Source organism: Rhinolophus hipposideros (genome assembly GCF_964194185.1).
Source record: "Rhinolophus hipposideros genome assembly, chromosome: 3".
NCBI lineage: Eukaryota > Metazoa > Chordata > Mammalia > Chiroptera > Rhinolophidae > Rhinolophus > Rhinolophus hipposideros.
The window spans coordinates 37,190,200-37,202,889 of record NC_138049.1 but is presented as its reverse complement, the minus strand read 5'-3'; positions in this window follow the sequence as shown (position 1 = coordinate 37,202,889).

The following is a 12,690-nucleotide window of genomic DNA, read 5'->3' as shown; positions in this document are numbered from 1 at the left end:
GTATATACAAATGCAACTGATTCCTGAATATTAATTTTATATCCTGCTACTTTACTAAATTCATCTATCAGCTTTAATAGTTTCTTGGTGGAGTCTTTAGGGTTCTCTATATATGGTATCATATCATCTGCATATAATGATAATTTTTCTTCCTCCTTACCAATTCGGATGGCTTTTATTTCTTTTTCTTGTCTGATTGCTGTGGCTAGAACTTCCAGCACTATGTTGAATAGAAGTGGAGTTAGTGGGCAACCTTGCCTTGTTCCTGATCTTAGGGGGAATAGTTTTAGCTTTTCCCCATTGAGTATGATGTTAGCTGTGGGTTTATCACATATGGCCTTTATTATGTTGAGATATGATCCCTCTATTCCCACTTTCTTAAGGGTTTTTATCATAAATGGCTGCTGAATTTGATCAAATGCTTTTTCTGCATCTATTGATATGATAATGTGATTTTTATTTTTCATTTTGTTAATGTGGTGTATCACATAAATTGATTTGTGGTTGTTGAACAACCCTTGCATACCAGGGATGAATCCCACTTGATCATGGTGTATGATCTTTTTAATGTATTGCTGAATTCTGTTTGCTAATATTTTGTTGAGTATTTTTGCGTCTTTGTTCATTAGAGATATTGGCCTGTAGTTGTTTTTTTTTTTGTGGTGTCTTTGTCTGATTTTTGGATTAGGGTGATAGTGGCTTCGTAAAAAGTGTTTGGGAGTCTTCCCTCCTTCTGGATTTTTTGGAAGAGCTTGAGGAAAATAGGTCATAATTCTTTTTTGAACTTTTTGTAAAATTCACATGTAAAGCCATCTGGTCCAAGGTTTTTGTTTGTTGGGAGATTGTTGATTACTGATTCAATTTCCCTAGTGGTAATCAGTCTATTCGGCTTTTCTGTTTCTTCTTGAGTTAGCCTTGGAAGCTGGTATGCCTCTAGAAAATTGTCCATTTTTTCCAGATTGTCAAGTTTGTTGGCATATAGTTGTTCATAGTAATTTCTTGAATTTTTTTGTATTTCTGCGATGTCTGTTGTCACTTCTCTTGTTTCATTTCTGATTTTATTAATTTGGGTCCTCTCTCTCTTTTTTTAATGAGTCTGGCTAAAGGTTTGTCAATTTTGTTTACCTTCTCTAAGAACCAATTCTTTGCTTCTTCAGTTGCATTTTGTATTGTTTTTCTGGTTTCTATTTCATTTATTTCTGCTCTGATCTTTATTTTTTCCTTCCTTGTGCTCCCTTTGGGCTTCTTTTGCTGTTCTTTTTCCAGATCCCTTAAGTGTGAAGATAAACTGTTGATTAGTGATGTTTCTTGTTTCTTTTGGTAGGCCTGCAATCCTATGAATTTCCCTCTTAAGACTGCTTTCGTGGAATCCCATAGATTTTGGGTCGTCATGTTTTCATTTTCGTTTGTCTCGAGATATCTTTTGATTTCTTCCTTGATCTCCTGCTTGACCCATTCATTATTTAGTAATAAGTTATTCAGCCTCCATGAATTTGTGTGTCTTCCAGTTTTTTCCTGTAGTTCATTTCTAATTTCATAGCACTGTAGTCAGAGAAGACAATTGGTATGATTTCAATTTTCTTAAATTTATCAAGACTTGTTTTGTGGCCTAACATACGATCTGTCTTGGAAAATGTTCCATGTGCGCTTGAGAAAAACGTATTTTGCAGCACTGGTGTGAAATGCTCTGAAAATATCGATTAAATCCAAGTGGTCCAATGTATCATTTAAGGCTGTTGTTTCCATATTGATTTTCTGTCTGGAAGACCTGTCCCTTGTTGTCAGAGGTGTGTTGAAGTCCCCTACTATGATAGTGTTACTGTTAATCTCTGTCTTTATGTCAGTCAGTATCTGTTTTATACATTTAGGTGCTCCTATGTTGGGTGCATAGATGTTTACTAGGGTTATGTCCTCTTGTCGGATCGATTACTTTATTATTATACAGTGCCCATCTTTATCTTTTAATATGTTCTTTATTTTAAAGTCTATTTTGGCAGATATAAGTATTGCAACTCCAGCTTTTTTCTCATTTCCATTTGCATGAAATATCTTACTCCAACCCTTCACTTTCAGCCTGTGTGTGTCTTTTGATATGAGGTGAGTCTCTTGTATACAGCATATACAAGGGTCTTGCTTTCTTATCCACTCAGCCACCCTATGTCTCTTGATTGGAGCATTTAATCCGTTTAAATTTAAAGTGATTATTGATATGCACATAGTTATTGCCATTTTAAAATTTTTAGTTTGATTGTTTTCATCTTTCTTTTATTTACAGAAGACTTTTTAGTATTTCTTGCAATGCTGGCTTGGTGGTAATAAATTCCTTTAGCTTATTCTTTTCCGGGAAGCTCTTTATCTCTCCATCAATTTTAAATGATAGCCTTGCTGGATAAAGCAATCTAGGTTGTAGGCCTTTGTTTTCCATCACTTTGACTATCTCCTGCCACTCCCTCTTGGCCTTCAATGTTTCTATAGAAAAGTCATTTGATAGTCTTATGGGAGTTCCCTTGTATGTAACCCTCTGTCTTTCTCTTGCTGCTTTTAGGATTCTCTCTTTGTCTTTAAGGTTTACCATTTTAACTATAATGTGTCTTGGTGTGGACCTGTTTGGGTTTATACTGGTTGGAACTCTCTGCACTTTCTTGGCTTGTATGTTGGTTTTCTTCATCAGGTTAGGGAAGTTTTCGGACATTATTACCTCAAATATGTTCTCTATCCCTTGCTTCCTCTCTTCACCTTCTGGTATTCCAATGATGCGCATGTTGTTGTGCTTGATGTTATCCCAGAGGTCTCTTAAACCATCTTCATTGTTTTTTATTCTTTTTCCTTTCTGTTGTTCTGTTTGGGTGATCTCTGCTAACTTGTCTTCTAAGTTGCTGATTTGATCCTCTGCTTCATCTAACCTGCTGGTAATTCCTTCAAGTGAGTTCTTTATTTCAGTAATTGTGTCCTTTAGTTCTAACTGGTTGTTTGTTTTGATTTCTACATCCTTTATGTTGTCTCTAAGCTCCTTAAACATTCTTATCACCAGTGTTCTGAACTCTGTCTCTGATAGGTTGGTTACCTCTGTTTCATTTGGTTCCACTTCTGGAGGTTTCTTCTGTTCTTTTTTGGGGACATGTTTCTTTGTTTCCCCATTCTGGCTGACTCGCTGTGTTTGCTTTGATGTGTTAGGTAGATCTCCTAGAGTTCTTAGTTCTTGCTGGGTTATCTTATGTAATATGTGTCCTTTATATTTGACTTGCACTACTTCGTTCTTCTCTGTGTGTACTCCAAAGGCGACTCTTGTGTTGTGTATATTGTCCTGTTAAAGAAGAACTTTAATTGCTTTTTGCTTGTGCGTAGGTGGGGTTAACTCCTAGGCTGACTAGTTGTGAGACTTGGCTCTGCCCACTGCAGGGTGTTCTGCTGCATGAGGGCTGACTGCTTAAATGTGGTTTGGCCTCTGTGGGCTCTTGTGCCTGTAGAGAATTCCCTCTGGCTGTGTGATTTGTAGGTCAAACCTGGTAGTACTCTGGTTTGGTCTGGAGTTGGCCTCTGGACATGTTGAATCTTGTGCCTCTTAAGCTGGGCCCTCCTGGCTTTTTTGTTCTCTGTTCCATCCTGGGATCCTCTGCGTCTCTGCAGCTGCGGGTGCAGGCCGTATTTCCATTGCCACATGTGCGGACCGTGTTTCCACTCCACTCCTTTCCCTCTTCCCCTGCTCGCTCAATTTGTGCACCTTCAAGTAATCCTACCACGAGTCTCTTAGCTGTTCTGCGTGATGAGCAGAGAGTCCTTTGATGGGTTATATGTCCCGTTTCTGATAAGATCCGGAGGAGAACTCAAAAAGTGTGCCCCGCTTTTGCCATTCCTATGACATCACTCTGATCTAGACTTTTAATAGTGGTTTCCTCATATTTAAAAGATGGTAATAACAGTTTCTTACTAAATGTCCCTTGGATGTTATAAAAATCACATGATATAAGTATATGCAAGTGATTTATAAACCATAAAGTACCATAAAATGTGAATCCCTCTTATTCAAGGTATGTATATGTGTCTTCAGATGGAAAGTAAATGCCTTTGATGCTCTACCATTCTCTCTCAATATTTTTATTCTAAAGTAAAGCACAAATAAAGAAAAGCTCACAAATTAGTGTATAATGATGGATTATTATAAAGGCAACACACTTGTAATTACAACCTAGATCAAGAAATAGAACTTTACCTGATATCCCAGAAGATCCTTTATGTGCCCCATCCATCATAACCTCTTATGGTCTCCCAATTGTAACCACTACTCTAATTTTTATAGTGATCATTTGCTTAGTTTTCTTTATAGTTTTATCACCCAAGTGTCCATCACTAGACCCTATAATTGCATTGTATCCACTTTTTAAAGTAATATATCTTTTCAGCCTCTATTAAACTTCTAGTTCCCTCCTCTATTCTTTCCTTTTCCTTCCTGTTTAAGAATCCAAGTAATTCACCCTGGAAACTTCCCACAGTCTGAATTTCATTGACTGTACACGTGGTGGAGTCAGTACAGTTTTCCCTGTCCTGTGTGTTTCCTGAAAATTGGCAGCTTGGTCAAGATTCCTCATCAGAATATTTATCCTTTTAGCAAGACTATGGTCAGTGTTGGATTTTATTCATCAGTTCCTCGTTGTCTCTTCTTCTGGATGCTGTCAGCCATTGATGCTCAATGCCTAGATCCTTTAGTTCACAAGACATTGCAAAATGGTAGTTAGTCAAATTCTATAATTTCATTTTTATATATTAGTTGAAATACTTTTATAAAGTTATGGTTTCCCTCATATACTATTTGTTCACTCATTGCATAGTTTATAAAAATAAAGATTTATTGTTTCCCTTTTATATACCAGTTTTCAAGATCATGAATTCCAAGTATAATCATTTTTGAAGCTCAAATTGTTCTATCGAGGCTTGATACAGTGATTCTTAATCTTTTTGACATCATCTCAGTTGTCTTTGATAGTTGCAGATTTATAAACTACATTTTCTCTTTCAGACCTGGAATAATCCATTTCTCTTTGAAACCTTGTATTTTTTAAGTGCGAAAGATTTTCAAAATAACAATCTGGGTTCCAAGAGCTTGTGATTTCTTTTCTAGCCTTTTAAGTGCACAGAACAGGAAAACGTATGTGTGTGTGTTTACACACATGTTTAAATGTATGTATATAAAGTATCTCATAGTTTCACACTGATGCTTTCAATTCATATTTAGTACTACTGAGTTTTTATTTAACCTCTTCTGAAGTATACCCATTTCTTCATTTTCCTACAATAATGTCCTTGTTTTCAAGGACACAGGGGATGATAGAATTAGGATATCCCATATAGCTAAGTTGTTTATTTCACATTATACACATGACATCCTCAGAATAACAATACTCCATATGATTACTGAGAATAGGTAATTGTTTTCTATATGCTCTCCCCAGACATCTCTATTTTTTTAAATAGTTGTACTTACAATATTTACATTGTCAGAGTATTTAGCTATCATACATGCTCTTTCTCTCTCTTTTAACTCTCATTTATTTTTGGTTCATTTAATTTTGCTGCAATCTCTCATCTGAAATCTTTAGCTCTTGTGAATGTATTTTCATGCACAGATAGTTGTTCTAATTGACGTTTCTGCCAGAGGACAAGTGCTGGAAACTCCTATACCACCACCTTGCTGATGTCACTATCTAATGTTTTCTTTGTATCTATCCTGTTTGGGATTTGCTGAACTTCATAAACCTAGTAATTGGTATCTTTCATTAGTTTTAGATAATATGTGGACAGAATTTCTTCAAAAACTCCTTTGGTTCTATTCTTTCTCTCTTCTCCTTCTGAGATAAAAATGACATGCCTATTAGACCATTTAACTATGCCCCCATAAATTCTTTTACACAGTTTATTTTTTCTATTCTTTTCCCCCCTGTGATTCTATTACCCTCTCTTCAAATTCACTAATCCTGCCTCCTACTATCCCCATTCAGCTCATCTAATGAAATATCAATGTCCTACTATCGCCCATTCAGCTCAGACATTGAAATATCAATGTCTGATATTAAAAACTTGATTTCTAGGATATCCATTGTTTTTATATATATTGATCCCATTTCTCTGTTGAAATTCTACTTGACTTCATCCTTTTTTTCTCTACCTGAATACACTAATTGCACTTATTTTAAACTCTGTTTGCTCCCTACAATGTCTGGATTATCAGTTGGTCCACTTTTTCTGTTTTTCTCTTTATTATCAATTGCTTTTTTTGTCTCTTTGTATGTCTGGAAATTTGTGACTGTGTGTGTGTGTGTGTGTGTAAAAAAAAACTTTAGTATCCAAATGGTATTTCCCAGCAACTACGTCTCCTCCTTTGTACTATTAGATAGATAAAGTGAGAGTTTGATTAATTTAAACTTCAGATCAGGCTGTATTGTAGTTTTAGTAAGACTTGATCTATTCTGGATTTGTCAGTGCTCCTTAGGATTAATCCTACAAAGATGTTAATTGAGATCCATGCTCAGTCTCTGTTTACTGAGCCTTCTAAGACTATGGGAAATTGAATTATTTTTATTAGAGGTTTTGAGCTTAGCTGTTTAGACTTCTCCATGCAAGTTTCAAATTCTGGGAAAAGTCTTATAAGGTAGTCTGACCATGCAAAATCCTCTTTTTAGTAAGACTTTGTTTTCCAATCGCTAACAGATTTTGAGAAATTTTATTCTGTCTTCTAGAATGTTTGGCCCAGTCCACCAGCCTTCTGTGTAGCCCTAGGGTCTACTAAAAACAAGGTTACATATTGTGTTGTAACTACTACTTGCGGATGCTAAATGGTGAAGGCACTTATTTTTCTCTCTCTCTCTAGAAGATACAATAAAACTGATGTAAAAGGAGAATGTATTTTGTTACTAATTTTTGATCTACTCACATACAATTAAACATTTATACATATTGTAATCAATGTGGCTTTTATTGTTAAGTAAAATTTAAAATAATAACATTTGGAGGTATCAGGAACCTGACAGCAAATTATACTACAAGTCTATAATAATCAAAACAGCATGGTACTGGCATAAAAACAGACACATAGATCAATGGAACAGAATAGAGAGCCCAGGAATAAAGCCATGCCTATGTGGTCGCTTAATCTATGACAATGGAAGCAAGAATTTACACTGGGGTAAAGACAGTCTATTCAATAAATGGTGCTGGGAAACCTGGACAGACACTTGCAAAAAAATGAAGCTGGACCACTTCCTTACACCACATACAAGAACAAATTCAAAATGGATTTAAGATTTAAATGTAAGATCTCAACCCATAAAACTCCTAGAAGAACATATAGGAAGAAAGTTTACATACATTACCCGGAGTAAGATTTTTACTGATATGTCCCCTCAGGCAAGGGGAGTAAGAAAAAAAAAATAAACATATGGGATTACATCAAACTAAAAAGTTTTTTCACAGCAAAGGAAATCATCAATAAAACAAAAAGAGATCCTACTGAATGGGAGAAGATTTTTGTCAATGGTATATCTGATAAGGACTTAATATCCAAAATTTATAAAAACCGATTCAACTCAACACCAAAAAAAAACAACACAATTAAAAAAAACAGGCAGAGGACATGAAGAGACATTTTTCTAAAGAGGACATACAGATGGATGGCAAATAGACATATGAAAAAAGATCAACCTCACCAATCATTAGAGAAATGCAAATAAAAACCATAATGAGATACCACGTCACCCAAGTCAAAATGGCTATCATCAATAACTCAACAAACAACAAGTGTTGGCGCGATGTGGAGAAAAGGGAACCCTGGTGCACTATTGTTGGTATTGCAGACTGGTGCAGCCACTAAGGAAAAAAGTATGGAGGTATCTCAAAAAACTGGAAATAGAACTACCTCACAACACAGCAATTCCACCTCTAGGTATCCATCCAGAGAAATTCAAAACCCTAATTCAAAAAAATTTATGCACCCCTATGTTTAGTGCAGCATTATTCACAATACCCAAGACATGGAAACAACTGAAATGCCCATTGATAGACGACTGGATTAAGAAACTGTGGTACATTTATACAATAGAGTATTACTTAGCCATAAAGAAGAATGAAATCTTACCATTCATAATGACATGGACAGACATGGAGAACATTATGCTAAGTGAAATAAGTCAGACAGAGAAAGACAAATACCATATGATCTCACTTATATGTGGAATCTAAAGAATATAATAAATGAACGAACTAATCAGAAACAGTATTAGAGATATAGAGGAAAAACTGAGAGTTGCTAGATGGGAGGTGGGGTGGGGATGAGGGAGAAGGTGAGGGGATAAGAAAGCACAATCAGTAATCACGAGATTGCCACGAGGATACGAAAGTATTTGGGGAACGTAATCAATAATATTGTAAAGATTTTGTAGGGTAGCCAATGGACACTTGTCTTATTAGGGAAACCACTTCAGGGATGGTGTAGATGTTTGATCACAGTGCTGTACACCTGAATCTGAAGCTGAATAAAAATGAACGTCAACTATAATTAAAGTACACACACACACACAGTCACAAGAAGTGGACTACAGCATAAGAAATAGAGACAGTGGAAATGTATGTGATGTCTGTGATGTCAGAGGGGTAGTAGATTGGAAGAGGGGGGTTATCGCTTTGTGAGAGGTATACATGATAAATGTCTAAGTATCACATTGTTTTGTACACCTGAAACTAATAAAAAAATAAAAATAAATAAAATAATAGCCTTTGAAAACATTTCAGTCAAGATAAAATTCTTATTATAGAACACCCTGATTTTGCTAAGCTTCCTTTCATAATGTCCATGTGGATTCTGTTGATTAAGTAATTTCTATTTTCTAAGAGTGTGCAACTGGTTCTGTCCCCATTAAAGATTAATAAGTATTAATCTTTTCAAATAAGTATTGTCAAATAAGTATTGTCAAATAAGTATTCAGTATAGTAATATGACAATAACAGAAAGATCAGAAAATGATATCTCACTCCTTTCTTCAGATTCTGCCACTAATCCTGTTACTCTAGCCTGGGTGAGGTGGGTTAAAGGAGGTGAGAAAGGGGTGAGTTTGCAAATTCCTCACATTCATGTTTATTTAAACTTTAATCTCTAGGAAGCTACTTTCTAAATATTATCCTAGCCCACACCAACAATAGCTTGATTAGAAATTGTTGCTTACCTCACTAGCTGAAGCAGAAAGTAGAAGGCTATGGTTCTCATACAGAATCAAGGAGAAATTGTGAATTTACAGACAAAAAGTCTTTTAAAACAGGATGGGCATTTTTTTTTTTTTTTGCAATTTATGTGCACTTGTCCTACTAACTAAGCAAAGCTCATTTTAAAGAGAAATTGAGGCTAAGGATTGATGAGTTATGTTCTAAATAAATACCACTCAAATATGAGAAGCAATTAAGAGGATGCAGAAAAATCAGGATTAAAAAAGGCAAAGGATTTTCTCTGCCTTGCAATGTTGTACATCAAAGCAGAAAATCTATTGAAAGTACTCCAAACTTTAAAGTACTCTAGAAAAATCAATTAATCTAAGAAAGCTATCAAGTTATTCCTGAGTTCTTAATACAGTGATAATTTATTTTCATTCTTAGTCTGATTTGTAATACACAATTAAAATCACCAAACAAAAGTAGTCTTACTTAATTACTGGAAAACTTAGTTCATAGAAATAGTTCATTAATATATACGTTAATATATATTCTAAAGCTATATGTGTGAGTAGCATCAATAAAATGTCTAAAATGTTGTACCGAGACTATTTTTGTGTTTCAAATAAGAAAAAAAAACAAGTTAAATTAACTTAAGCAGAACAAAATATATTGGCTTGTGCAACTGAAAATCCAGTTTGAACAAAGTTTGGTCACAGGGCAATTTCCAACTTATCACTATGGATGGATGGGGCTGGGAGTGGGGGGAAGGACAGGTGGAGGGAACATCAATGATTTTGATTGGTCAAATCTGGACCAAAGGTTTGAACCCTAGGAACCCAGGCCAAAGTAAGGAAGGGTAATGTAGATATCTGAGCCAAAATTGGAGAATGAAGGCCACTTCAAGGATAAGGGATAATAATTTAGGAAGGCATGAATGAGAGAGAGAGAGAGAGAGAGAGAGAGAGAGAGAGAGAGAGAGAGAGAGAGAGAGAGAGAGAGAGAGAGAGAGAGAAGAAACAAGGAACAAGAAAACAAAAAAGTTTTCTTTGGGTAGTTGGGAACTGCAGTTGAACTTTTTGATCTTTTTAATCTACATTCTTTGATGTAAAAAAAATAATAATAAACTAAGATATTGACAGTTATCCTTACTGCGAAACACAAAGATGACAGAGAATTAAATGAGTAATAAGACCCAAAGTATGATCATACACAGAAAGCCTGGACTCCAGAGAAGTGCTCCATGTTAGTAAATTCCTAGCGCAATCAACTCATTAAAAGTCGTGCACATCCAGGCACTGTCACAGTGGAGTGTCACAGTGATTTTCTCGGTTGGAGGCAAGGGCACACACTAGTTACCCTCTTCAGGAATATATCTGGCCAGAATTAATGCCAGGAATATGTACATCAGGCCTTAGGCAAGAACACTTCCAGATTCCAAATTAATCTTGGGGTATCTAAACTCTCCCTTTGGCATTTTAATCTGTTCAAAAAATGAATCAAGAGGTGCAACTTACTTCAAGAAACAGAAATTCAATCTTTGGAGTCAGAATCTCAGCATCAGAATTCATCCCATGAATATATCTCAGAGTCCCAGTAAAAGAGGAGACACATGGTTGGTGCACTCCAGATTTTAAAAGGAAGCCCTTACAAAATAGGTTTATTAGAAATGTTTATGAGTTTTGTTTTGTTGTTACAATCATGTGCTACGTACAACACTACCATAAAGCTGATTTTTTGTAATATGCCTTTCCAAAGGTAACTGTCTTAAGAAAGAATGGGTCACACCAAGTAAAATATATTATCTTAAATTGCAAATTACAAATGGCATTTGATAATTTATGAGACTTGTCTGCTTCTTAGAATGTAAAACCTACATTCACTTATAATTTATTTCTTCTTGAAATTAAGTAATATGCGATTATAAATTATTTCTTTCAAAACAAGTAAAAACCTTAGGTCCAGAGTCCTTTATCCTCAAATACATACTAATAATATATTTAAGCAGCAATGTCAATTATTTGACAAGTAAATTAATCTGTAATATCAAGATAAACTCTGAGTAAAAGCACACATTGAGTGAACCCTAATGTAAAATATGGACTTTGGGTAATAATGATTTTTCAATGTAGGTTCATTGATTGTAACAAGTGTACCACTCTGGTGTGGGATGTTGAGAGTGGGGGATGTTGCTTTATGAGTGGCTGGGGAACAGAGTGTATGCGAGAACTGTCTGTAATTTCCAGTTAATTTTACTGTGAACCTAAAACTTCTCTAAAAAATAAATTTTATTAATTAAAAAAATACACAAAAATACTTTTTACAAAATTACATGTTATTCTAAAAAGCATCACAACAATTATATTCATAGTAACAGAAATTCAAGCTATTCACAAAACATATTCCCAATTTTTCTAGTTTACTTATTTTCTTTAGGTACTTCTTTCTTCCTTTCTCAATATCTTATACTGATACAATTAATCTTTTTTTTAGAAATTAATTCCCTCAGCTTATATTATTTCTGAAATCTCCTGGAGATAGATTTCAACCCATCTTTATAAAAGTATGAAGTACAAGTATTATATCGTTTCAGGAATATTGCATGTGCTTTTGAGGAGAAATCAGTAACAAACTACTCACCCATCTGTTTACTTAATAGAATATTTCAGTCAATGAGGCTGGCATCTAGAGCCAGGCAAGCTTGGTGGCACTGGGCGGTAGCCAAACATCTCAAACTATTTTCTAAATGTTTTGGGTCCACCAAAATACAAAACTGGTTTTACCAACTACTTTTTCTCTTTAATTTTTTAATTTGTGCTCATTGTGAGGAAAATGTAATCCATCTGTTTCATTGGCACTTCATTCGACACATTATTGTTTTGTAAGAAGAATTTGATGTCCAAGAAGCCTTGTGAGCCTTTTTACGAGCATTTGAAAACCTCTACTCTCCTCCTCCAAGACCCATTAGAACCCCTGGGAAGTGAGGTTTTCCAAAGGCAAATTTGGATTTCAAAGTGTAGAAGGAACTGGTTTAGTGAAAAAAGATTGTGCTCTTTATATTCCTCATCCTAGAATATTTTGTTTAGTACCACCAGAAGGATTAATTAAAAATATGGTCTAGTGGATTTAATTGTTAGGCTTTTGTTCCCAATTTCTTGGCTTCTTTTTAATTCTTTTTTAATTCCCACTATTACTAAGTTGTGTGATGCATGGCTCCCAGTCTATAAATTTTTGTTTTTGTTTTTGTTTTTTTCCCTGGGCTCTGAGCATCAACATGTTATGGTTTTGTACAAAGGCATTGATTACCTCTAAGTGATTTTATTTCCCTGGGGACTGGCTCTGTGTGTACATGAATATGCTTGCATTGTTTGTATAGTCCTGCACCAAGCCTATTCCGTATCACCACCTCTGCAGGATCTTTATGTGGGTTATATTTAAGAAGCCTTTGTGGACTCATAAATTTCGGAAACACTGGGTTAAAGGAAGTTAAACTGATTTCTT